Raw genomic sequence first — 27,867 nt, forward strand, 5'->3', positions numbered from 1 at the left:
GAGGCATCTGACCCCCTTGTTGTCAATGATCCCCACCCCTCCTGTCTTTGTTAAGCAGTTAATACCCTTCTCTAAGAGAAGTACAGGTGACTATTTACCCTTAATTGGGAACAACAAAGGCACCAAGGACAACCATCCTAGAGTGTAAATAGGAAGGAGGAAGGGGTTGTATTACCTCTCTCCAGGTGTAGAGGCATCTCTAGATTTAAATATATTCCCCCTGAAGTTAGAGCTGGATTGAAACATAGTTTGAAGAATTTAGGCTACCCGAAGAGCAGTGGTGCTCAAAGGGACTACTGCGACATCCCTGACACCCTTTAATGGAGTCGTGGGTCAAAACTACTTTCATAATAATACTAAGGCCTTATTTACCGTTTTCATTGTGTTGACATTTGCACTGTTATTACAAGAGCACTGGTGGGTAAAACTGTGTCTTAGCATAAATCAAGGCAGCTGCCCCAAAATGCTAGCAGTCATGGAATTCAATGCACACACAAATACACACACACAGTTTCACTTAGGAACTTAAAATGTCTTTAGTGAGGGAGATTTTAAAATATTTGAAAGCTTATGTCTGCTATCATGAGCTTGACAGCTGACAGCTTCCCAATACTTAAAAACTTTTCTGATAATATTGGTGATGATATCAGCTAATATAATTTTTTGATGTTGTATAATAAAATCTGTCAACGTTTGGAAAAATTTTAGAGACCTTACCAACTTATGATAGTATAACTTAGTGAACTAATATTTTCCACGACTTATGTATGATGTTGCAACATCACGTATAGGATTAAAAAAATCCATTCAAAGTGTAAGAAAAACCAATGCATTTAATGGCACAGAGTATGAAAAGCCCAGTGATATGTTTTAATAACCTACATAACTAGGTTTTTAAGAAATTACCACTTTAAGAAATTACCACTTGTCAAGTTTTGATGTAGAATCACAGAGTAAGATCCACAATTATCTGGGAAGATTATTATAATACTCCTCTCTTGGCTATATTAAAAACAAAACAAAACTTTTGCATGGAAAAAGAAAACCACCGTAAGAAAGTAAAATGACAAATGACAAACTGGAAGAAAATATTGCCAAAACATAATGTAGTTAAAAGTTACTATCCTTGTCTTAACCTGCTCAGGCTGCCGTAACAAAATATCATAGGCTGAGTGGCTTAAAAAATAGAATTTTCTCACAGTTTTGGAGGCTGGAAAGTCCAAAATCACAGTTCTGGTACAGTTCAGTGTCTGGTGAAAGCTCTGTTCTAGAGCACACAGCCACCTGTCCTCACACGACCTTCCCTCTGTGCACGTGTATAGGGAACAAAAGAGAGAGAGAGAAAAGAGATCATTCTCTGGTATCTCTTCTTATGAGGACATTAATCCTATTGGATTAGGGCCCCATCCTTATGACTTCATTTAATCTTAAGTACCTCCTAAAGGCCCTATCTCCAAATATAATCACATTGGTTAGAGCTTCAATATGAATTTGGGGGAGAAAATTCAGTCCATAGCAATCATATAAATATACCTTCTGAAAATTGAGGGAGGGGAGATTTAAAATCCTATTGAAAAATGCACAAATGATACAATTAACAAAAAGATATTTAAAAGGGGCTTAAAATATGAAAAGATGTTCAACTTCACTCATAAGAAAAGTATAAATAAAACTACACCTAGATATCATTTCTCATCAGACTGGCAAAAGTCCAAAAGCTTGAAACAACACTCTGTTCGAACAGCTGTAGGAAACAGGCTTTCATGAACTGCTGGTAGGAATACAGACTACTACAAACCTATGGAGGGGAATTTTACAATATTTAATAAACCTATCTCTACATTTACCCTTAACCAAGCAATTCTGCTTTTAGAATTTACCCTGAAAATGCACCACATGATATGAAAATACATACCCACAAGATTATTCATTGCTTCATTATTTGTAATTGCAGAATATTGGCAAATACTTAAATAGGGAGATGGGTTGAATAAACTCTGATACATACACACCAATGTGTATACTCCACACTATAAAAATAAAGGATGAACATATCTATGAACTTATTATGGAGTGATTTCCAGGAGATATTGTTAAGTGAAAAAAAAGCAAAGTGCAAAAGGATGAGCATCAGTAGTATGCTACATTTTGGATAAAAGGGAAAATAAAATAACATACATATATCTCTACAAAAATAAACACAGGAGGGAAAAACCAGAAAACAATAAACATAGTTACCTATAGGGGTGAGGGGCAGAAAGCAAGGGAGACAGTGACATTTCTCTGAGTATATTTTTTTGCACACTTTTGGCTTTTGGAAACATGTTGATGTTCGACATATTCAAAAAGTAAAATTGCATCTATAAGAATGAACAGGGAGAAAATTCCTAAAACTGAAATCAAACTAAAACCAATGAATCCAACTGTATTTCAAATGAATACCATAATCCTGCTGGGTGTAGTGGGGTGGGGGCGAAGAAGCAGTCCACTTTATTTATGAATACAGTATTTGATACTTTCAGTCTGTGGTGAGAAAGGGAGTCAGGGAAGAGTTACAAACAAATCCTGAACCATTTTTATAGAATTTGGGTTTTTTTTTTTTCTAACGCTATGGAAAAACTAATTCTAAAACAATTTTGGACCAGGGGAGGGTCCTGGGTAGAGTGTGTGCTTGGCATGCACAAGGTCCTGGGTTCAATCCCCAGTACCTCCATTAAACGAATAAATAAAATAAACTTAATGACCTCCATCCCTCCCCCGAAATATAAATAAATAAATAAATAAATAAATAAATAAATAAATAAATAAATAAATAAATAAATAAAATAGTTGGACAAAAAATAAAATTTATAAAATTTTAAAAAATTTTGGACCTATTAAAAGTTTTAGCAAAAAAGTAAATGTGTTAATATTACTGGGAGCCAGCGTTCTCATCATGGGAAAAAAGGAACATGGAAATACGGAATGGAGGAAGGCAAGAAAGAGCCCTATGGGGATGAACTGGGACTGGAATTATTGCTGTGAATTCATTTATAAAATAGGTATACATAAATATGTATATATGCCTGTATATGTGCACATACACATATATGTGTGTGTGTGTGTGATACACATGTGTATTATATATGCATATATTTCCTAGCTCTGTCTGCTGAAAAGGTCAAGAAGAAAAGACAGCCTTGTAGCAATAAGCACATCTAATACCCAGATCTTGATTTTTAATATGCTTTCCTACTAAAAGGAGCCAGGGCTTCTTGGAGAAATGGCTAATTCTAGGGCTGGGGCAGGAAGTACACAAGATGACCCTGGGATATCTTGTCATACCACAAAGTGGGGAAATACACACGCACAGGCACACACACTCACAAAATGATGGGGCCATGGCACAAGAACAAGGAGCCAGTTTAAGAGACTCCCATGGGCCACATCTGGGACAATTTGAGAGATTCATGAGTCTGCACTGATCATAAAAAGATAATATATACTTACATAATATATACTTATAATATATAAACATGTTTAATATATATCTATATAGTATACATAAATATATATTTAACTATACTTCTACATATAATATTTATTTATTTGTAAAGCCTGGGGGAGACGTTCTCTCCCTTTAGCAAAATGGTGAATGGCAACTGGTAAATGTAGAATGAATGCTGTAGTTGGAAAATTAGCATTTTGTAACCATCACAGAAAAGATTAGTTTTGGTAAAAATCATCAATGGATACTATTTTCAGTTCCTGTTACTATTGTAATAAATCACCACAGATATTACAAGATGTTTCCTTGACATTTTACCAAGAAATTATTTTTTCTAGCTTCCCAATAATTTCAAGACCTCAGAATATTTTAACTTAGAATATTTTAACTCTCATGACTTTTCACTATTCTCATGAATCTTCTACATATATTTTAAACCCCACAACATTACTAGGATTATTCTGTAAAGTTACATGAGTTTATGTTCATCCACATATTCTTTCTGTTGCTCTTCTGTCTCTCCTGCAAATCTGTTTCCATGTGGATCATTTTTATTTCCTGAAAGACCTACCATTAATGTTTCTTTTAATAAAGACTTGCTGGCAACTAATTCTTAGTTTTTTCTTCTTTAAAGAAATCTTAAAAATTCTTTATTTCACCTTCATTAATAAATTCTATTAGGGAAAAACTCACACATTAACAAAGGAGGAGAGTATAATTAACTCCCGTATATTCATCACCTGACTACCACAATTATTAAATTCTTCCATTCTTGCATCTTCTATTTGCCTCAAAACTCCCAACTTGATGATGACTATTAACAGTTCTTTTCTTTTAAGATAAAATATACATACAAGGAAGTGCACACATTTTAGCTGTGCAGTTTTGACAAATGCATACTTCACTTAATTGCCTCCTTTATCATGATGCAGAGTATTTTCATCATCTTAGAAAGTTCCCTTGAGTCCCTTCCCAGTTAATCCCCACCCCAAGAGGCAAGCATTGTTTTAATGTTTTTCACCTCAGATTGGTTTTGACTGTTTTAGAACTTCATAAAAATGGTATACAGTATGTTTCTTCTGTCTTTAGTTGTTTTTTGGGGACATCAGTCCACGTTGCTTTGTGCATTAATAGTTTGTGTTTATTGTTGAATAGTACTACATTGTATAAATATATCATGATTTGTTTATGCATTCTCCCGTTGATGAATATTTGGGTTTGAGGGTTTTTTCCCCAATTTTTTTGTTATTGTGAATAAAGGTGTGTGGAGCATTCTTGTATAAGTTGGTTTATGGATGTATATTTTTATGTATCTTGGATAAAAAACTAGGATTGGGGATTGGAATTGCTAGGTCAAAGCGTAAGTGCATATTTAACTTGCTAAGAAATTGCCAAAGTTTTTCCAAAACGGTTGTACCCTTTTATGTTCCTACCAGTAATATGAGAGTCTGGGTTGCTCACAACCTTGTCACTTTCCTGATGCCTTGTAATGCTGGCACTCTTTCACAAACTTATTGGCCATTTCACATACCTTCCTTTGTGAAATGCCTGCCAAATCTTCTGCTTATTTTTGTGGGGTTGTTTGTCCTTTAAATTACTAAGTTGTAGGAGTTTTTAAGTATTCTGAATACAAGTTCTCCCTCAGTATGTATCTTGCAAATATTTCCTTCCAGTTTGTGACTTGCCTATTTATTTTCTTAATAGTGTCTTTTGATGAACAGATGTTTTTACTTTTGATCAATTCCACTTAATCAATGACTTCTTTTATAGTTACATCCCTCCAGTGCTATATGAGAAATCTTTGCTTAGCTTCAGATCATGAAGATATTTTCCGTAATATCTTTATAGCTTTTACACTTAGGTGTATGATCCATGGCAAATTAATCTTGTATATAGTGTGAGGAGGAAAGGTCAAGTTTCATTTGATCTCATATGGACATTCAGTTGTTCTGGCACCTTTTGATGAAAAGATTTCTCTTTCCCCATTAGTTTGACTTGGCTTCTTTACTGAAAATGAATTGACCACATAAATGTGTCTTGAAAAGACTGTGTATTCTGCAGTCATTTGGTGAAAAGTTCTCCTCTCAATGAAATCTAATATCCTTTCATCTCCATGGCCTCTGTAGTTCTCTGATGCTTTTGAATATATGATTTTTATATGTTGTCTTTGTTTCCAGGGTATTTTTTTAAATGGGAGCATTGCCTTGCCACACACTGCTTCATGCATCTGGAAGTGGAACTCTCTGGGCTGAACATGCTGTTCATAGTCTAACTTCCTGGAGATAGATGTTCTTTCCTCTTTTCTCTTATATGAATTCCAGGTTATAAATTTCCTCCTAGGTCCAGATTTACTATATCCCACAATATCTTACTCATTCCATAACAAAATCCAGAGCCTGAATGGCTTAAAGAACAAACTTACTTGTCTTAGTTCTGGAAGCTGGGAAGACCAAGATCCATGTGCCAACAGATTTAATGTCTGACAGGTGAGGGCCCTTTTCCTGGTCTGCACACAGCCACCTTCCTGCTGTATCCTCACGTGGTGAAGACAGAGAGGGCGCTTGTCTCTGCCTCTTCTTATAAGGGCACTAATCTCATCATGGGCGCTCCATTCATGTCACCTCATCTACACCTAATTACCTCCCAAAGGCCCTGCCCCCAATACCATCACACTGGGGATTAGGGCTTCTATTATGAATCTTGGGAAGACACAAACATTCAGTTCACAAGTTTTAGTAAGTTATATTTTCATTATTATTCAGGTAGTTTCTCCTCTCCATTGTGATATTCTCAACCCGTGATTTATTTAGAAATATATGTCTTAATTTTCAAACACTTGAGTATTTTCCAGTAAGTTTATTGTTACTAATTTTCAGTTTAATTCTACTGTGGTTAGAGAATATCTTCTGTATGATTTCAGTTCTTAGAAATTTGCTTTATGGCTCAACATATGTTCATTTTTGGCAAATGTTCATGTGCACTTGAAAAGAACGAACAGTTGACCTTTGAACAACTCAATCGGCTAGAAGCCCGACTCTGCCCACAGTCAAAAATCCATGTATAACTTTACAGTCAGCCCTCCATATCCACAGTTACATATCCTTGGATTCAACCAACCAAGAGTTCTGTAGTGCTGTAGTATAAAGTTAGTGAAAAAAAATCCATGTATAAGTGGACCCATGCTGTTTAAACCATGTTCAAGGGTCAACTGTATATTCAGTCTCTCAGTGTTGGGAGGTGGTAGTTTATATATTATTTAGGTCACTTTTTTTTTTTTATTCAATAGCTTCTTTTAAATCCTGATTTTTTTTTCTGCTTGTTCTATCAGTTGCTCAGAGAAGTATCTTAAAGTCTTCCACTATAGTTGTAGATTTGTCTTTTTCCTTTTTAATTCTGTCCAATTTTGCTTTTTATATTTTCAGCCTGTTATGAAATGCATACAAATTTGGAATTCTTACATATCTTTAGTGGAGTAATGCTTTTAACGTACACGATCCCTCTTTATCTCCAATGATGCTTTGTTTTGAAGTCCACTTAACTACATCAGTTTTCCTTTAGTTACTATTTGAATTGAATGTTTTTCCATCTCATTATTTTTAAAAATTCTGTATCCTTATAATTAAAGTATATTACTTAAAGAAACATTTGGCTAATGTTGTTGTTTCTAAATCTACCCTTAGACTTTTATTCAGAGCGTTTTCTTCATTTATATTTAGTGTTACACTGATATTTAGGTTTCAGCATTACAACACAATGTTTATTTTTCTATTTGTCCTACCTCTTTTATGTTCCATTTCCTTTCTTACTCTCATGTTAAGTATTTTTATAATCTATTTTTCTTCTCTACTGCTTGTTAAGTCACACATTCAGTTTCTATTCTGTTGGCAATGAACCTAGAGATTACAACATGCATTTTTGATTTATTAAAATCTAGTATAAACGAATATTTTTACAATTTCCCAGGCAATACAAGGATTTTAGAATATCTTAACTCCATGTATCCCCACCCTTCTGCCTTTGAGCTGTTGTTCTTGTATGTTTTAACTATGTATGCAATGTAATTATACATGTGTTGATGTTTACTAATATTTAATATGTATGTGATTTAATTATAAGTGATGTTAAATATATGTTTATAATCCCACAAGACATTATTATCGATGTTTTCAACAATGAAAATTTATTTGGTTTAACCTGTTTACTCTTTTTTAAAAATACAAATTTATTTTAGAATAGTGTTAGATTTACAGAAAAGTTGCAATAATAGTACAGAGAGTTCTGTACACCTTCTACCCACTTTTCCCTATTGGTAACAATTCACATCACTGAGATTCATTTATAATAATTAAGGAGTCAACTTTAGTTTGTAAGTATTAACCAAGCTCCATACTTCATTTGGCTTCCATTAATTTTTCTCTAATGTTCCTTTTCTGTTCCAGGGTACCACTTCATATTTAGTTATCATGTTTCATCTGGTATGTGACAATATCAGATTTTTCTTGTGTCAGCCACCCTAAGAAGTTTAAGTCCTGGTGTTTTGTAGAGTATACCCTCCTTTACACACGTTCTCCCTTCTGCTCTGCCTCACCCCTCTTTTTTCCTCACGCCAGCTTCCCTACAAGTGTACTTCCTAGTAAGGTGGCAGCATGCAAGCTTTACCTCTGGCTCTGTCTTCTCAGAAATCTGGGCTAAGACTCTCTTATTCTAGGCAGTCGATCTTTGAAATCCCCACTGAAAACCTAAGCTGCTCCTTATATCCCCTCCTAATTGGCAGGTCTCAGACTCCAATTTTTGTCCTGCAACCTGGTGAGAGACTGTCAGAAGTTCTACTCAGCCTCTCAGCTGCTACTTTCTGATCAGGTTTTCAATCAAAAAGTCCAAACTGGCAAACATCTCAAGGAGAAAAGGGATGCCAAATATTGGGCTCAGATTCCTGGTTTCTCCTTCTCTCTGAGATCTTACTTCCAGAAATATTTGGTTGCTCCTTAATGCCATCAAACAGTTAAAAGATATATACATACAATATATACTATATATATATATATATATTTATACACACACATACACACACACACACACACACACACACACACACACACACACACACACACATACCTCATCTTCTTTTCTAGTTATCTTCAACTAGAAGCTAGGTCTGGAAAAAAGCTAGCCCCCAATTCCAGGAAGCAGAACTCACAACCTTGGATTTTAATAGGAAACCACAGGGTATTGCTAGAGAAACTGCTGTTTCCTTAGAGTCTGGCAGGCCCCAGCCCCAAGAGAAAATAAAATGGGACTCTGTCTCCTCCTGTGCTTCTCCTTTCATTTTATTTTTCTCAATGACTTTTTTTCTAACAGCTCTGCATGTTTGTATGTTTTGGTGGAAGGTAGCCTCAGCACAGTTTTTTCCTTACCTCATCCAGTTGGATCTCTGAGCTGGAGAATTTTTAGACCTGTAGGAAAAATACAGAGTTAGGCCTTGGAACAATTGTAAGGGAGATGGAGGTAGGGGGCATAAACCTCAAAGACACTTTCCTCACTTCCACAATCCTGCTACCTGCCTCCTGCCACTTTCCATAAATGTTGATCCCATTTCTCCCTTTCATGAGGATTCAGCTATCATATGTGCATCAGCTATTATATAGTATTGCCCTCTGGTGGTACAGAACTGTTAGCCCTTGTATTGAAGGTGTCCAGAATGCTGCTGTTCTGAGCACTTTGTCAACAAAGGAGGAGACAGAACAATTAAAAAAAAAAAAAAGACTGTGAATTCTCACATCTTATAAAGAGTCTTCCCCCCTTGATCTCCTGCCCTAACTCACCTGGGAAGCTGGTGAATGGTACCTGTTACAACTCTTTATGACTTAAGAGTCAATAGGTAACCAGCAAGAGGCCACTTTGGCTTCTCAGATATTTTAAAATTCTTTGGAGATGGATTTATGTTGAGAAAATGGGGTGATTTGGAGAATAGAATTCGCCTATTTTCAAAACGGCTCTTGTATTATTCAGGGTAGGCTAACTTCTGTAACAAATAAGCTATGTATTTTAATACATCACACAATAAAGTTTATTTCTTGCCTGTGCACTGCCCCAATATAGGTTTTCCTGATCAGGTGACATGGCTCTCCTCCACAGGATGTCATAGGTACCCAGGCTCCTTCTGTCTTATGGCTTTGCCCTCTTCTAAGACCTCAGAGAACTCTTCAACTAGCCAGCAGATGGGAAAAGGCAATCAACGGTTGTACATGGGAGTGTTTATGGGCCAAACATGGAGCTGGCATCCATCACTTCTACCCACTTTGGGTATTGCATTGGCCAGAATCCAGTCTACATAGCGGCGCCTACCTGCAAGGGAGGCTGGGAAGTGTAGCCCTGTGTTTGTCCAGGAAGAAGAGGGACATGATTTGTGAACAGCTACAGGTCTCTGCCACAGGTCTCATTTGTATGTGTGCCTGTGTTTCTGCTTTCTAAAGAAAAAATAAAAGGGACGTCTTTGCTTTTCCCAAAGAGCCCCTCAACTTCTTGGCTCTCTGATTCCTCAGTTTTCTCAAATGCTGGGTTGACAGTAGCACTGAATATGGTTTGTGCTGGCTCTTGAGACTAGAAGGAAAACACTTTTCAATTAAAACATGGACTATTTTCCTGGTCCTGCAGGAAGTCTAATCAGCCAACATTATTTTTATTTATGTTTTATTGAGGTAAAAACACTGGTTTATAATATGACATAAGTTTCATGTGTAGAACATTGTATTTCTACTTCTGTGTGCCCTACAGTGTGCTCACCACCAAAAATTTGGTTTCCATCCATCACCAGACAGTTGATCCTTTTACCCATTTTGCCCCCTCCATCCCAAACCTTTTCCTCTGGTAACCACTAGTCTATTCTCTGTATCTATGAGTTTATTTTTGTTTGGTATGGCTTGTTCATTTATTTTGGGGTTTTGTTTGTTTGTTTTTTATATTCCACATATAAATGAAATCATATGGTATTTGTTCTTTCTCCATCCAACTTATTTCACTAAGCATAATGCTCTCTAGGTCCATCGATGTTGTTGCAAATCACCCATTAATTTTTTAAGTAAGCTTTTCATTGAAATTTGACATAATATAAAAAATGCAACAACAAAAAAACCCATAAGTAATCAGCTCAATGAATTTCCACAGGGTCAACAGCCATATGGCTATCACCTAGATCAAGAAATAAAACATGATCACCACCTCAGAAGCTAACAAGTAAGGGGGTTGGGGGGAAGTTCTTTGTGATGAAGGGATTCTGAGGGCACTGAGTTTGGGTTATGATGCCTCCTTCTTTAAATGTTAGCTCTAAAGTTGAGGAGATGAAACGGCCTGGGTTCTGCCCTTGCCTTGATTCTAGCCACCTGAATTACCTTTGGCAGGTCCATTCCTCTCTCCCAATCTCTGTTTCTCCTTGTGCACAATGGGAGGCTTGACTAGCAATCCACTATGGTCCTTCAAGCTGGAACAATGTGGTTTTAGGACTTGCCACAAATCTCACAGGATAGGGTGAGGTGGGGGAATGCATGATAGATGTGGAAGGAATCCCTGGTGTAGAGAGATGCCCTAGCCCCAAGCTGTTCCCAGGACTGCTGGAAGCCACCTCCACTGAATTCTTCAGAAAACTGGCGTCCTGGGAACTGGTCATCACTGCTGTGTTACAAGCAGTGTCCACCCAGCTGGTGTTCGGTCTTTCTGCCTTAATCCAACTCTGGGTGTGCTGTGAGGGGCTGCCAGGCTTTACAGGGTCAGAGAAGTGGACACACAGCCAGGGACTAAGGATTTCAGAGTATGGACTTAGATGCACTTGGGTGCCAACCTTGATATTACCACAGACTGACTGTGTGACCTTGGATGAGTCACTTCTTTCATTCTTTATTTTTTAATTCTTATTTTTCATTGAAGTGTAGTTGATTTACAATGTTAGTTTCAGGTGTACAGCAAAGCAATTCAATTACACACATACATACATATTTTTTCAGTTTCTTTTCCATTATGGCTCATTACAAAAATTTAAATATGGGTCTCTGTGCTATACAGTATGTCCTTATTGTTTATCTATTTTATATAGTGATGTGTATCTGTTAATCCCAAACTCCTAATCTATCCCTGCCACCACCACCATTTCCCCCCTGGTTATCACATTTTGTTTACTATGCCCATGATTCTATTCCTGGTTTGTAAATAAAATTTGTATTTTTTTAGATTCCACATGCAAGCAACATCATATGATATTTTTCTTTCTCTATCTGACTTACTTCATTTAATACGATAATCTCTAGGGCCATCCATGTTGTTGCAAATGGCATTATTTCATTCTTTTTATGGCTGAGTAATACTGCATTGTTGGATGAGTCATGTAACCTCCCTGACACTCAGTCTCCTTATCTATGTAATTCGAAGGAGACAATCACCTACCTGAAAAGTTTTCATGCAGATAAAACGAGCTAATCTTTGTAAATATGCTAGGCATGCTGCCTGGCATCCTCGTGCTAGTAAACGTTAGCTGTGCGCTCCCCAATACTAACCCTTCAACAAGGGTGCTGTAAATCTCCCAGGCTGCCCAGGGCAGGGGGTCAAGAACCTGCAGCCTAGGACAGAGATCTAGGGGGATACAGGTTTGCTCTGCAGCTAAGCCTAGGCTAGTCCCACTTACTTTCTCTTCCACTCCCTCTTAACCTTCTGTCCCCTGGTACTGGAACAATTCATTTCTCATGATTGCCAGAGTAATTTTATCTCTGTAAAATCCATAATCATCTCCCGACAATTTAATCTGAGATCTAATAATAATTACCAATGTAATTATAATTAATGGGAATCCTTAGAATACATAGGGTGCTTTTTCTCCTACATTCCCCAGAAGGCAGTGGGTAAGAACAGGCTTCACCGTCCTGCAAACTTGGGCTTGACTTACCCTCTAGCTGTGTGACCGCATACAAGTGACTTAACCTCTCTGGATGCAACTGAAAAGTGAGGAAGTTAGGCACCTTTATTCTCAATTCAACCATCCTTCTTTGGTGAGCCCGGGAAGCTCCCCAAATGCCCTCGCAGCTAGAGTTCTGGATGGGAATAAAGTTCCACTAGATGGTGGTTCTCATGGGAGTTTTGGAAGGTAGAGCTGAGGGAGTCCTCTTCCTCCTGCTGAGGTAAGTTTGGTTGTTGTGACTGTAGAGGCAGCAAGAAAGTTGGTCACCAGCTTCAGGCTGGGAGAGGTGGTGTGACAGGAGCTGTGGTGGCAGCTATAGCAGCTTCCTGTTGTCTCAGGCACATAATGGTCCTCACATTCAACAGCTTATTGTCACCCCTTCGTGTACTGTCCTCCAGCTCTTATCATAATCTTGTTAGCATGTGATTCCCTACAAAAATCCCCTTTTGCTGGAAATACCTAGAAAAACTTCGGTTCCTTGCACTGAACCTAGCTGACATAGGATGATGAAACTGCTAATTTTTTTGGACCATGAGGATTAGGCAAGCTATTAAATATAAAATATCTATCACAGAGGAAGCACTCAGCCAATGGCAGTCATTAATGTTTGCAATAAGACTATTTAGCTGTTAAAATTTGGGGGAAACCAGTTCTGTAAATTGTATCTTGCGGCCCACTCGCGTTAGCACGATTCCCCTCTCTTTTTTTCCAAGCAGTCAGCAGGCATCTATAACAAGAGGAAAATGATCCTTGGCTAATGTTGCTTTTCCCTTATGTTCTCGCCAACAATTCATGTTGCCTTAAGAGATTAGGCCTTTTTATTGCTTGCCTCATTGCCCTGCTGTCTGCACCAAAGCTACGTCTTGGCTGGCTGGGCGTGTCCTTCTGATGGAGTCCAGGCCTGCTGCATGGAGAGCAAGGGGGTTATTTGATCTCCTGACTGTGGCTCTTACAAGCCCCATTGAGAGTGTGCTTACCCACAGAGCCCTGCTATGCTAATTGGCCCAGAGTGCCCAAGAAGCAGAATTCCACCCAAAGAAAGGAGTGTTTCTTCTAGTAGGATTTGGCATTTGGGAGAGGGCAGCCTCTAGGGGGCTCAGGGCTCAGCTCTGGGTCCCACCCAACACTTCCCAGGCCCTCAGAACCCAGAGCTAATGGCAGCAGCTTCTTGATCAGGGAGACGGTGAGGGGCACCTCCTGCCTCCAGAGACATTTTCACTCAGCCTGGACTAAAGTCCTGGAATACAAGAAAACCCCTCTACTGGACATCTGTCAAGATGGATCCAGAGCCTGATATCCTGCCCAGTGAGCGCTGCTCCACAGACACTGCTGGCAGGAAGGCAGAGAAGGCAGCTAGACCCCACCCCTGACTCACACGTTCTTTTTTTATTAAAAAGCTGAATGGCACTTTTCCCACTGTTAATTCTCATTACAGCTCTTTCTAAAAGGCACAGTTATCCTACAAAGCCAACTTGGAAAATCATTAGACCCTGGAGAGGCTCAAACTCAATCCATTCCCCTGGCAAAAGCCTCATGAGAGTGGATTCCTGACAGTAGGTTCTCACAGCTCTGTGGTCACTGGTCTTGCACCTCTGCTCCCAGTCTCAGATCTCAACCCCGCCCTCCCAACTCCCAAACTCTTCAAACTTGCTTCAGGACTGTGCTGTTCATGGGCCACTGAATTCAGCACTACAAACCAGTGTGGAGATGCAGAAAGAGGAGGAGGAGAAGGAGGAGGAGGAAATGCACTCTTTGAAAAATGACAAAAATCCCTTTCCTTTTACCTGAGTCCTTATCTCTCTGTTGAAAGTTCTATACCCTTTTTAAACAGTAGGGTTCTCCAACTCAGTATGCATGAAAATTACTAGAAGAAAACCATAATGAGATACTAATTCACATCTACTAGGCTGGTTAAAATAAAAAACATGGAAAACAACAAGTGTTGATGAGGATGGGGATGGGACCCTCATGCAGGGGAATGTAAAATGGTGTAGCTAGTGGAAAACACTTTGGCATTCCTCAAAAAGTTAAACAATTATCTGATGACCCATCAATTCCACTATTAGGTATATACACCAAAAAACTGGTAACAGGGACTTGAACAGATACTCAAAGACCAGTGTTCCCAACAGCGTTACTCACAATAGCCAAAATGTGGAGTGTCTGACCATCAATAGGAGAATGTGTAGACAACATGTGATATAATCATACAATGGAATATTATTCGGCCATAAAAGGAAAGAAGTTGTGACACATGCTACAATATGAACGAAAATTGAATGAAACTTGAAAATATTTATGCTAAGTGAAATAAGCCAAACACAAAAGGACACGTATTGTATAATTCCCCTTACGTGAACTATCTAGCTTAGGCAAAGGCAGAGACAGAGAGTGGATTAGAGGTTACCAGAAGCTAGGGGAAACAAGAAATTACTGCTTAATGGGTACAGAGCTGCTGTTTGGGGTGATAGAAGAGTTTTGGAAACAGTGGTGATGCTGGCACAACAATGTTGATGTGACTAATGCCTGCCATGGATTTTATGTTTAAAAATGGTTTAAACAGCATAATTACTCAGTCTGCTGGCTTTCCGAATGAAGTCACAATTCCTTGCCCCACCCCCCAAAAAAGGCAGATTTTATGGCATATACATAATACCACCGTTTTTTGTTTTTAAAGAATTACCTGAAGAGCTTGCTGAAATGCGTATTCCTGGAACCCGATCCCAGACTTGCGTCAGTAAGTCCAAGGTAGGCCCCAAGATGTGCCTTTTTAACCACGTCCTGAATTTCTTGAACCTTAACGGAATCTGGTATTTTTGCCGTAAAGAACTTTCCCGCAAGCAGTTTCACCGTGCGGGAAACCTGGCCGTAAGGCACTCCTGCCGTAAAAGATACAGTAACTGGTTGATTAGTTTGGTTTCGATGCCGTAAATGATATTACAAAAGAGGTGGCTAGTAATTTACCACGGTCTTTGAAAGCATTAATTATCAACTCTTTTTTGCCTTTTTAAAAACCGAAATATAGTTGATTTATGATGTTGTGTTAATTTCTAGTGTACAGCATAGTGATTCAGTTATACATACCGGCTGTTACAAGGTGTTGAATATAGTTCCCTGTGCTATTACAGTGGGACCTTGTGTTTATCTTAATTATCAACTATTTAGCTAGTTTTGATACAACAGCTTGTTTTCTCACGCTGTCTTTACCAAATGATATGTCCATATGGTGGCATGTTACAAAGTCAAAAGGATAATTTTCAGGAGTCACTAAGGATATGTGCACAAATCCTTGCTATATCATATTGAGAAAACAAAAGTCACACATATATTTTTAAGTACAAGAATAATACTACATATATAAAATACACACACATTATACATAGGAAAATGTGGGAAGGAAATATACTAAAATATTAAAGGAAGTAACTTGGGATGGTAGGATGAATGATCTGTTTCCAAGTTTCTACACTGAGCATGAATGCTTTATATTTGTTTTTGACACAGCATTGCCATGGACCTGACAATTTATTTAAAGTGAATTTATTATTGAATATAACATACATACAGAAAAGTGACTGAATTGTGAGTCTGTGGCTCAGTGGATTGTCACTAAGTGAACACACCTGCACAACCAGCACCCAGATCAAGAAACAGACCATCAGCAGCCCTTCTGAAAGTTCCCCTGGTTCCCTTCCAGTCACTGCCACCCTCAGGGATGAACTGCTTCCTGATTTAAGCACCATAGGTTCCATTTCCTATTTTAAAACTTTATATAAATGAAATTATGTGGTGTGAACTCTTTTTCTGTCCGGCTGCTTTTGCTTAACGTTATTGATGAGATTCATCAATATGGTATGTCGTTGTAGTATATTATAATGAGCATATATTATTTTTAAAATCATAACATTATTTAAATAAAGATGGCAGATGGCAGATGGCAGCTGCTAAAAACCCAAATACCTTCCACTTCTCTATGAGGGCTGCTCTGCAGGAACTTCTGCTAGGGAGGTAGACATGGCCCCCAGTCCCAGCCATGAAGGTTCTCTCTACCGATCGTTTCTCTAGGTCTTAGAGGATTGTGCCAACCCCATCATCCTCTGGCTCACCCACGACCACCAATGAAACATATTGGTCATTGATTTGAGCCCCTCGATGAAGAGACTGGTCAGATAGGATGGGGAGGGGTCATGTGCCTATTGCACAAGGCTGAACAGGAAGTGGGGCTCAGGGTGTCCAGGTCAGGTCCTCCTGAAGGGAGGTCTTCCCCTCTGTTCCCGTGGTGACCATGGCTGATACACCACTGGCAGAAAGACAGAAGCTTCCTGGCAAAAGTAGCCTCACCTGGTACCCTGGCTTGTCACATTCCTCACCTCAGGGACAGTCTTTTATTTCTCACACTAACCTGATAAAGGAAGGACTGGCTATCAGGATTGCCCATTTTATCACCACAAGACTGAAAGTGAGAGAGGTTACCTTGTGTACGGGCACAATCTGGGCTTTGAGCTCAGGTCTGTGTGACCCCAGGAATGCCCCTCAGGGCCACTTCCCTGCCCTTCTCATCGCTGGCTAAGATGGCTCATGAGTCAGTCTCCAGCGAGGGACTCAGTTTGGTGGTCTGGTCGCAGCCAGCGTTACGGTCAGGCAAGTCATCATCTCTGACGATGTGTCAGTTGGTTTGACCATAAAACAGGCAGCTCAATACCTCCCTTCTTGCTCCAAGCCCTACCTCCTCCAGCCAGCAGGAATCTCTGGAAACATGTTCTGGAAAAACGGAGGCATTTTTACGACTCTCTCCTCACCTAAACCTGCTGGGCTGGGACAGAGCACAGACCCTTGGGCTCTGACCGTTATCCTACACTTTGGACCCAGGCCGCCCCTGGCTTTGATGTTGTCTTGGTAAATGTCCCTGAGTCACCAGTGGGCTCTGATCTCTCCAGCACCTAATAATTCAAACAGCCTGGGTCAGTGAGCAGCTAATCAGCTGGGCAGCCCCTGCAGCTGCACAATGAGGTTGCGGAGGGGTGGGGAGAGGGTGCTTTCATTCTTAGGGTCTCATTCCACGACCTGATGACCAAGGCAGACGCCTCTGCCCACTAGCCCAGGGGTGAGGTTAATTCCTGCAAGGACCTGGGCGGGGATCTGCCTGGCTGTGGCGGCAGTCACACAGTTTGAATCATGGCTGTCCTGGCCAGGCCATCGGGTGGGAATTAAAATTTAATTTAGAGGGTCCTGTCTCTGCGGCCCTGGTGGCCGTCGTCTGGGTGATTGACTGGCTGGTTTCTTTCACCTTTGGACGCCTTGGGTTTTTACTGGCGGAGGAAATGAAGGCTGAACTGGGGCAGGAAATTCCATGTACACAGGTGTTTCTGGTTAGCCCCGTGCACCTCGCCCAGGGGCACAATGAGGGGCCAGGGATGCCTGTGTGAGCCTGGGGCCTCTGAGGCCCAGCAGCTGTCAGGGCTCTGCATCTGAAGAAGGCTGGGCAGGGCACTCAGGTTGCCACAGGGTGGACCAGGGTACCAATGACTGATCCCCTGCCTGGCCCTGGGAGCCCAGTGACTGCCCGCCGCTGATATGGGACCCCATGGGCAACTTGGCGAGAGCCACCCCGGCCTCTGTGCCTGCAGTGGGCAGCTGGTGGCACCAGGCCCTGACCTGGGAGATTAGCAGCGCCCTGAGGTGGTGTTTACACGTTGTAGCCAGCACTTCATGTGGCTGACCTGCCCCCATTTTCACATCTTCTGAAGGGCTTAGAGATCCAAAAAGCATGCCCTCCCTTGCTTAAAGGGTCCCTGGAGGGGTTGAGGAGGGCAGTCTTGGGCTTGGCCAGAGAGAGCCATCTGCAGGCTTATTTCAGAGGCTGAAGAAGTGACATTCCTTGTCCCGTAATTATCTCTGTGCTGCCATGAGGGCATTTCCACCGTTAGTCATTCACCACCCTAGGTCAAGGCTCTCAGGACCTCTGTTAAACCCAAAATGTACCTGGAGGGAGGGCACATGCTGAGAAATGCACAAGGAGACACCCCTTCCCCTCCCACCTCAGTTTTCTCATCTGCAAAATGGGAATAAGGATCGAAATCTGCTGGGTTGGCGCATGGATGAATGAGAGGCCATTTGTAGAACATCAGGTCCACAGCGGGTACTAGCACACAGAGAATCTTCACTGGCATCCAGCTCCTGGGAACATCTCCAAAAGAATTGCTCAAAAGGAAAAATACGCTATAAATAGTTCAGGGTATTAGTTTAAACACAGTAAAAAAAAAAATTGTAACCAATTAAAATGCCCATCAATTGACTTTAGACTGAGGCATGTCATTGATGATGTAGCAAAAAGCCAATAACATCAATATGACAGGTATGAAACCATATAAAGTGCCCAGGAAATAACTGGAGAAAGCAAGTCTATGCACCTTGATTATGACTGTGGGAAAGGCACACCCTGAAGAAGGCAGGAGGGAGATGTAAGTAATTGTTTATATAAATATATTTAAGTCACTCAATATTTAAAAAATAAAAGTGAAAAATAAATAAGAATAGAGATAGATATGAATGTGCCTAAGTTATCAAGTTCCCGCTAAGAAGAGACCCCCATGTCATCAAAACAGGACAAGATGTATATGGTTGCAAAGGCTGAAGAAAATCCTGCAGCTGGGGCTCTGTGCATGCAGAGGACATAAAAGCAGGGTCGTCAGCAAATGCTGGAGAGGCTGTGGAGAAAAGGGAACCCTCCTACACTGCTGGTGGGAATGCAGTTTGGTGCAGCCACTGTGGAAAACAGTATGGAGATTCCTCAAAAGACTAGGAATAGACTTACCATATGACCCAGGAATCCTGCTCCTGGGCATATATCCAGAAGGAACCCTACTTCAAAATGACACCTGCACCCCAATGTTCATAGCAGCACTATTTACAATAGCCAAGACATGGAAACAGCCTAAATGTCCATCGACAGATGACTAGATAAAGAAGATGTGGTATATTTATACAATGGAATACTATTCAGCCATAAAAATGACAACATAATGCCATTTGCAGCAACATGGATGTCCCTGGAGAATGTCATTCTAAATGAAGTAAGCCAGAAAGAGAAAGAAAAATACCATATGAAATCGCTCATATGTGGGATCTAACAACAACAACAAAAAGAACATAAATACAAAATAGAAACAGACTCATAGACATAGAATACAAACTTGTGGTTGCCAGAGGGGAGAGGGGTGGGAAGGGACAAATTGGGAGTTCAAAATTTGTAGATACTGACAGGCATATGTAGAATAGATAAACAAGATTATACTGTATAGCACAGGGAAATATATACAAGACCTTGTGGTAGCTCACAGAGAAAAAGAATGTGACAATGAATATATGTATGTTCATGCATAACTGAAAAATTGTGCTCTACTCTGGAAATTGACACAACATTGTAAACTGACTATAACTTAATAAAAAAAAACTATTAAAAAAAAAAAAAGCAGGGTCATCAGAATAAATGTGGCCACTGACATAAGTTTCCAGGGTCAGGCAGGGTGTCCTGGGGGAAATGGGGCTGAGCCCCCATCACAGTCAGCCTCCTTTCATACCCCAGGACCCCACATACTCCCCCTGCCCCTGTAGGCTGGAGAGGGACTTGGCCCCAGTGGAGGGCTGGGAGAATCCTCAGGGCTTGTCCAGCACATGGCTGCCTCTAGTGATAGGACAAGAGAACTGTATTTTCACGGCCGTTAAGAGTTCCAAGGCTGGGTACCTGAGGAGCACTACGGAAAGGACCTCTTGTTTTGAGCGAAACACAAATGAATGGCTGCTGTGTATAACTGAGTCATTTGGGAGGTGGTTGGAGCCTAAACTGAGAACCCTGAGAGCAGGCAGCCTTGTCCTCGGACCCCTGCCTGCTGAGCAGCAAGGCACACGGTGGGGGGCATCTCTCTTCCTAAACAGACTTCCCATCGTTCAGCGCACAGCTTCGTCCTCCTCCCACAGGAAGCCTCTTCTGACCAGCCCAGCCCTTGCTATCCAGAATCTGGATGTGGTCCTGAGTCCCTCACCCTTTCTCTGCTGCACCTCCCTCTCCCCCTAGGCTTTCAGAATGTCTCAATTCATTGTTACTGATTTGCCACAGATGCAAAATAACGGTTGGAATAGCAGCAATGATTTGTGAATTTCGATTCCTCTTCTAAAACCACTCGTAGATATTTCTGCTGCTTTCCTCCCCTCCCCTCCCCTCCCCCCTCTTCCTCCCTCCCTGCCCCGACCCACAGGAATTATGAGACAGTAACTTACATCCCCCCCTTTATATCTCCTGCTCCACTTGTGGTTATCAGGATGGTTACTACAGAGAGTAAGCCTGGCTCTGACCTACCTCCCAGCCCCCAGGCCCCACGAGCACCGTCAGATATGGGGCTTGTCATCCTGGAGAGAAGGACAAAGAAAGATAAGCTCAAAACATTGAGCCCTTGCTGTAGGTCAAGCATTGTACTAGTGTCGCACATGCATCAGCCCGTTTCGTCCTCCCGAACACCCTAGGAGACAGGCATTCCTGCTTTGCAGATGGCAGAAACTGAGGCTATAGGAGAGGTAGTAAGTGGTAGAGCTGGGATCCAGACTTTGGCTGTCTGACTCCAAAGTCTAGGCTTTTCTTTGCTCTAAATCCCTGCACTGAAACTTCTCTTTTGTCTGCAGAATTCTAGGAAGTGTTGGTTCTGTTTCTCATCAGTGGGGCCTCCTGCTCCCCATGGAGCAGGGTCTCTGGGCATTTGCACATCATCCCTAGAGGGGAACCTTGGGTGTGTAGAGCCTCGTCTCAGGGTCCAGAATGTCCAGAACCAGCTGGAATCAGAGGCCTCCTGGCCCCTTTCCCTGCCACATGGAAATGTCATTTGTAGTGAGCCGGCTGTAGCTGGAGAGCTGCCTTTTAGGTGCAGTGAGTCAAAGGACCACATGGAAACACTTTAGCCTGAGCCAGCACTGGAGAAGCCCTGGCTCGTAGCCATGAATGGCGGCAGGTCCAATAATGCTGAGCTCCAGGCATACATGTTGCCAAGAAGCCAGAGGGGTTTGGAGACTGACCAGTTCCTCCAGCTCACACCAAGGCCCAGCTCAGAAATGTAGCTTCTTGTTCTGTGTAAGAGAAGGGCCGTGGTCCTTTGGGTTGAGTGTCTTGGTAATGAGATGCTCTGTGTGATGGCCATTTTGGGGGGGGGGGGGGTTCTAAATCAGCGGACCATGGGCCTCTGCAGTTATATGGAGGTTTATGCATGTTCCTGTGTTCAAAGAAGAGCCACAGCTGTCTCTGCATTTTCAGAGGCATCCAAGACCAACGAAAGGACAAAGACTATACTACCTGGGAGACTGTAGCAGGAACCAGGGGACCACACCAGTCAGCATGCCCCAACATACAAGTCCACCCCTGGGACTGCTGGCACGGGGAGATGTGTCAAGCTGGTGCAGGTATGTGAGGATGGGGAATCGGTACCCAGGTCAGGTGGGATCTCTGAGCAGAATGGAGCTCCTCCTGACTCCCTTCCCCCCTGACCACACAGGCTGCAGAGAGCATGCCTCGCCCCCACCAGGCCTTTGGGGAAGATGGCCTCCCCCTCCATCGTCTGTGAACCTCATCTCCAAGCTTAGAGCTTCCTCCCCAGGTGGGGTTGCCCCCTCTCTGAGCTCCAATTTCCCCATCAGCCTGGAGCCGTATATCTTCTCCTCCTTTCTCCTGGCTGCTTTATAGCTTGCTGGAAACACCTTCCCTTAGCACTTCGAAATGTATCACTTGAAAGCATCTTAAAGTTAACCAATGTGATTCTTTTTTAATTTGAAGGGGCTTATTTCTCCGAATGGCTTTCCTGATCATATAGGAGGGCATGCTCCCTAATATTAAACTTTTTCTTTATAAAGAGCAAAAAATGACTCACATCTGTTTGATATTTAATTCAAATTGAATGGCAGGACAGGAACAAAATTACACTGCAAAAGGCCATAAAGAGTGATGTTTAAAAGAGCCAAGCATACCAAACCTACATGTCAGAAAATTGGAAATGACACAGTTTTGAAGGGACATGGCCTGGGCAATGGGTTGTCTCCTACCCAAAAGCCAGAGGGGTAGTAGCCAAGCTGGGAGAAGGTGAGAGATGGGAGAAGGGCTTACTTTGCACTGGAGGATTTCTTAGGGACTGGTTTCCAGCTACATGTGAGTTTGGAGTCTGGGATCCAAGCCTCAAGCAGTGTTCCTGATGCCATCTGGAATCCAATGCCAGTTGCTCTGGTTAGGAAGTGGCCTGTCTGGGGCCTCCCAAGGAGCTGCTGGATAATGCACACACAGCCTGGGTGGCCAACCGGGCACTGCCCTGCTGTCTGTGTCCAGCAGGCCTTGGGGTTTGGCTACAGCTCAGAGACTGAGTTGAAAGCCCTTCTGCCCCCTGCTGATCCATATAGCAGAGACTCCAATATCCTGTGTCCAAGAGGGCAGAGAAATGGGGTGGGGCCCAGAGAGCTGTGTACTCCTTTTTCTAAAGGCCGGGCAATCTGTCACTGCCCTAGCACTCTGAGAGAGGTCCTAGGAGACAAGTGAGTGTGGTGTCTTACTTAACATCCCCGTTGCATGTTTTAAGCCAGAGGACTGGCTCCAGGGCCCGAGCACAAGCACTGCAATTGTAAACATGTCTGGTGACATCTGCTTGAGCTGCTAGATGGGCCATGACAGTGTGGCTTTGCAACCCAAGCTTGACCAGAGCCAAGCAGCTGCTCCTGCCCAAGTGTGCATGGATGGTGGGGGTGAGGAGACCAAGGATCTAGAATAAATCAGGTGCTGGCTCCCCCACTGACCAGCTGAGGGAATCTGGGCATGTGACCCCTCTCTGAACCACAGTTTCTTCATCTGTTGCATGGGATGGTTTAATGTCTTCATAAGGTTATTTTGAATGGCTAACATTATAAATCTAAACACACATGCACTTTGAAATAGCAAAGCATTATATAAATTTCTTAGGATGGTTACTCTGAGCCCTCTAGGGCTTCTGTGTAGTAGCATCTTTATTTCCAAGACATTTTCACATTGGTTATTTTGTTTCTCTGGCCCACTGTTGACCACAATGGGCAGGTACTTTCTCCATACAATGGTGTGCTGGAGCGGTCTCTTGTACTGTCTTATGAGAGCTGATTGTTAAACAAGCTGTTATTAAAAATTAAATTGTATGAACTCACAGTTAAACTATGTTAAATACAAAACTGATCAATAATCAAAACTCACTGCTTCCTAATGACTTTACTGTACTTTTCTATATCTGTGCTCTTGTAAATTGTATCTGGGAATGCTGTGCAGTATTGGGCTCACTGTTCATCTGTTTCCAAATCCAAGTTCAGTGATGTCCTCTTGATAATCTTGAAATTGACCACAGTTGGAGAACTTATACCACAGAAATGAGAGATTGGTCAACGCCACAACCAGATCTCATGCATTGCCCAGGTTGTTAAACATTTACCAGCACAGCCCTGATTGTTGAGTCGTGCAAGTGAGGCATGTGGAGTTTTGGTGACTTTCTCAGAGTCTCATATTCACGGTGAATGTCTTCCTGTCAACGTGTTGCTTTCTCCATCAGACTTAGCTGTTCAGCATCCCCAGGCCCTCGTGTCCAGGGCATATGGCATTTCATTATCCAGAACACTCTGGCCTCCTCTCAAATGCCCCCTGCCATTCCTCTAATGAGAGCTCCTTGGCTTCTGTTTTTCCCCTGAGCTGAGCCAAAACATTCCCTCTGGTTGGTAAAGCATGCTGAGAATCTCAAGTGGAGGTATTTTCTCCTTCTTTAACTGAGGAGCGAAACTCACAGCTCATCATCACCCTGTGACTCTCTAGCCGACACTTTACCTGGGGTGCTTGATGAAGCCCAGAGGCAGGCGTGTGCGTGTGCGTGCGTGTGCGTGCATGCGCCTGCGTGTGTGTGCCGGGGAAGGGGAAGTCAGACCACATGAGGCTTTCCTGATGTTTCAGCTTGAAGTCTGCACAGCAACCGCAGGCCCAGGGGAAGAGAAATGTAGAACTGAAAGACGGAGCCCCCTGATGATTAGCTTTCCTCTTTGGCCTCCAGCGAGTCCCACAGGGGACCACGTGCTCCTCAGTAATGAGGCCCAGCACTGGTTCTGGAAGCCTCCGACGTCAGGCGTCCAGCCTGCCTGCTTCCAGGGTTCCCAGGCCGAAGCTCCAGTGTGGGAGCCCTGCACCTTGTGCACATGTTTCCGAGAGGTGAAGGGCTGGTGGTTGTGTTGCACCACGGACTCAGGTCTCATCTAGAAACAGGAAAACCTGTTAACAGAGAGCCGAGGAGTCAGAGGTATGGGCCCTGCATGGCCCTGCTGGGATTTGTCCTTGGCTCTGGGGCTCTGAGTCCTATAGACACATGAATCCATTCACTGAGCAAACCACTCACGCTGGCCTCTTCTCATCCCAATTAATTGTTTAAAGTGCATGTTAACCTCTTAACCAGCATCATTGTTGGGGTTTAATGTACTTCTCAAAGCCTCATTCCCTAAAGGCCTGCTCTCACCCTATCCAAATTCTTTCTCCCTGTCAATAGACACTTAACTGAGGACCTACTGGGTGCCAGGTGGTTGCTCAATCTGGCAGTTTCTGCCACCCCCAGGGCTCTGCAGGAGGGGAGGTGCCAGCATGGTGCAGAGCACACAGGAAGCACATGTATGCCTAGCTGAGGAAATACTTTTTGTTTCATGAATCAAGCCTGAAAATCCCCTCTGAGTATCCTAACACTGGCTTAGAGCTAGAAGAAAGCCAGCTTCTTTGTGGAAAAAAGTCAAGGAAGCTTTTTGGAGGGAGGAATATTTGGGGATGGGTGGCGTCTCATGTTAAATAATAAATGGCTGGCATTTATTTAGCATTTCCAAGGTAGGTGCTGAGTTCCCATATGTGCTGTGTGTTTCAATCTTCACAGCAGAGAGGGAGATACTAATAGTATCCCCACTTTAGGGATATACATGAAGAAAAGCAACTTGGGAGATGAAGGAAGTTTCAGGGCAGTGGGGATTTGGACCTGGCTCTGCTGACCTGCCTCTCAGGTGGAAGGGAAGGGGGGGTTTCAAAGCAGACCTCCCGGCAGGATTGTACAGGCCAGGCCAGCACGCCTGGTGCTTCTCTGCACCTCACGGTCCTGCCCTTGTCCTCTCTTGCCCTCCTTCCTTTCTTACAGATGCCAAAGGTCACGTGGGTTGGGGTGACAGTGGTGGAGGGGGGCTTGTGTTTGCCTACTAGGCAGTGGAGCCCTCTGTGCTGTGCACCCATCGCCTCTCCATTTTTGGTGGCCTCCCTAGGGCTTCAGGCTGGGGCTGAGGGCACTGAGGTGGGTGCACTCCCTGCGCTGGCTTTGACCGTGTGCCCTCAGAGCCCTCGCTCCCCGTTCCCTTCTCTGCCCTGTACCAAAGGGGAGGGGACTGGGCAGGCTGCATTTCCCAAGCTGCTCATCAGCGTCTTTGGCCGACTTCAGCCAATGGGAGCCACTGGGGGCCGGGAAAGGGGAGAAGCCGGGATGTTTCACCCTCTCTCTTAACCCCTTGGGGAGAGTCTCTGGTGGCCACTGCCTCTCCTCTACATCTCCAACTCCCCCGGACAGCCTCTGCCGCCAAAGCCCCAGCTTCCGTGGGGCGTTCCGGCTGTTTGCCACACAGCACACACTCTGGTAACATGGTCTCTCTCATGCGGGTGACCTGCGCCCCAGGAGCGGGAGCCGGCAGTGCTAGTCCTTCCTGTTCTGGCTGATCTCTGAATTGCATGACCTGCATGGCTTTTCAGTGATTCTGTCACCTGTATACCCAATTCCCAGAAATAAATATTTGAAGTATTTAGAGTGGTTCTGCACTCCCTGCCACCTCCAGCCCACCTCCCCCACAAGCAGGGGGAAGTAATAGGGTCCATCTCCTGAGCCCATCTGCAGCAAGCTGCAAACGAATGGAGGAGTGATATCACGGTATCGAGATCCCTCAGAGAAGCAGCTATAGAAATCCCGTGGCTGACTGCCTGGCTGAGCTCTCCCTCCCAAGGCCCCTGTCTCAGCTGTATTCTGAAGGTTCCCCACCCCCTACCCCCTGGCTCTGCATCTTTAAAGGAAAGTGAGGCAGACATCCCAGCTGGGGCTCCCTCCAGCAGTTAGCGTGCTTGGCTCAGAGCCTGGGGCATCCTTGGCTTTGCCCTGTACCTGCTCTGTGTAAGCCCTGTGTTAGGTAATGCAGAGAGGATCAGAGAAATAACAAACGAGGAAAGAAAGTTCCCCCAGAACCCAGACCCCATGGTTTCTCCCTCCTTCCTGGACTGTGATTTGATTTTGATCCAAATCTGCCCTTTCTCAGACTCCTTCCTGGTTGTTCCCAAATGTCTTGGAGCTGGGCACCATGGTGCTAGTGCCCCTTAAGGAAGTGGGTATCATGGGGAAATAGAGGCCGAGAAAGTAACAGCTCAGAGGTGCTGGCATCACTGCAGGGGTGCACATTTTTGTGGCGCGAGCTCCCTTGCCAAATGGCACTATAAAGCCCTTTCAACTCACGTGCCTAAAGAAGAAAATAATTAAACTCTTCTGTCAGGGATCACCTGGCTCCCCACATCCACTCACTTAGGATGTTTTGTTCCCACTGGAGCGTATGATTGGAAAACAAAGGTAAATGAGAGCAATTTATTCCCGGATCATTTTTTCCCCCAGCAGGATTAAAGCTGCCTCGGCCATAAAGAGTTTACAAACTCTAAAGAAAGATAATAACTTCCCTTCTCACGGCCCCGGTCACGGGGAGGTAATGTATGTTTCCAATCAGCTGAGAATGTAACTCAAATGGTAGATTTTATTTCACTTTAATCCGCCTGCGAGTTCACTTTCAAGGTAAGAGGGACCTCAGCCTGCAATGTGAATAGAGTTCATTAACTCCGGAATCTCCTCTGAACGGTGGAGGCGCTGGCTCTGCTGACTCCCTGCCCCACACGCGGGCCTTGCACAGCCTCGGGGCCTGGTGTGGGGATGAGTGACTGGAGCACGGGGTGTGGGGAGAGCTGCCGCAGCGAGGAAAGTGGGGGTCTGATTCAGGGACCAGGTAACCTGATGGCAGCATCAGCACCAGCAGGTGCTATGGAGAGGAAACCGAGGAAGAAGAGGACGCAGAGCGAAGCTGGAGAGCCAGACTCAGGCAGGAGATACAGTGGAAGGCAGGTCTCCCAACCTGCAGCCCAGTCTGGCGGTGGGGGAGGTCAGGGAGGTGGTGACAAACAGCTCACACAGTGTTGGGCTTTCTTGCTTCTGCATATCCCTTTGCTGACTGCAGCCTGGCCACTCAGAGGGCTGCTGTGCAAAGAATCCATGCTCAGTTCCCGTCTCAGCCTGCTCTGGTCACAGGGCACCCTGGAGGTAGCCTCTCGGCTGTGTCTTTACACATTTCCAGATGTCATCTCAGGGAACTG

General features: G+C 43.3%; 2 long non-coding RNA genes across 3 annotated transcripts in view; one reads left to right on the forward strand and one right to left on the reverse strand.

Moving 5' to 3' along the window:
• LOC105090404 (uncharacterized) overlaps positions 1-27,867 on the forward strand; it is a 32,209-nt gene that overhangs the window by 3,980 nt on the left and 362 nt on the right. The window contains exons 2-4 of one of the 2 annotated variants that reach the window (XR_010380362.1): positions 15,106-15,176; positions 21,727-21,872; positions 21,965-22,316. This is a non-coding gene — a long non-coding RNA (uncharacterized LOC105090404). Of the gene's footprint in view, positions 1-15,105; positions 15,177-21,726; positions 21,873-21,964; positions 22,317-27,867 lie in introns of those variants that run through there. The other variant, XR_010380361.1, reaches the window with a different exon arrangement.
• LOC135321005 (uncharacterized) lies at positions 1,206-15,252 on the reverse strand. Its single transcript, XR_010380363.1, has 3 exons — positions 15,112-15,252; positions 8,902-8,940; positions 1,206-1,306 (listed from the first exon to the last, which is right to left on the reverse strand). It is a non-coding gene; the product is annotated as an uncharacterized LOC135321005 (long non-coding RNA).

The sequence above is a fragment of the Camelus dromedarius genome, chromosome 3 (genome assembly GCF_036321535.1).
Source record: "Camelus dromedarius isolate mCamDro1 chromosome 3, mCamDro1.pat, whole genome shotgun sequence".
In the NCBI taxonomy this organism is placed as follows: Eukaryota; Metazoa; Chordata; class Mammalia; order Artiodactyla; family Camelidae; genus Camelus; species Camelus dromedarius.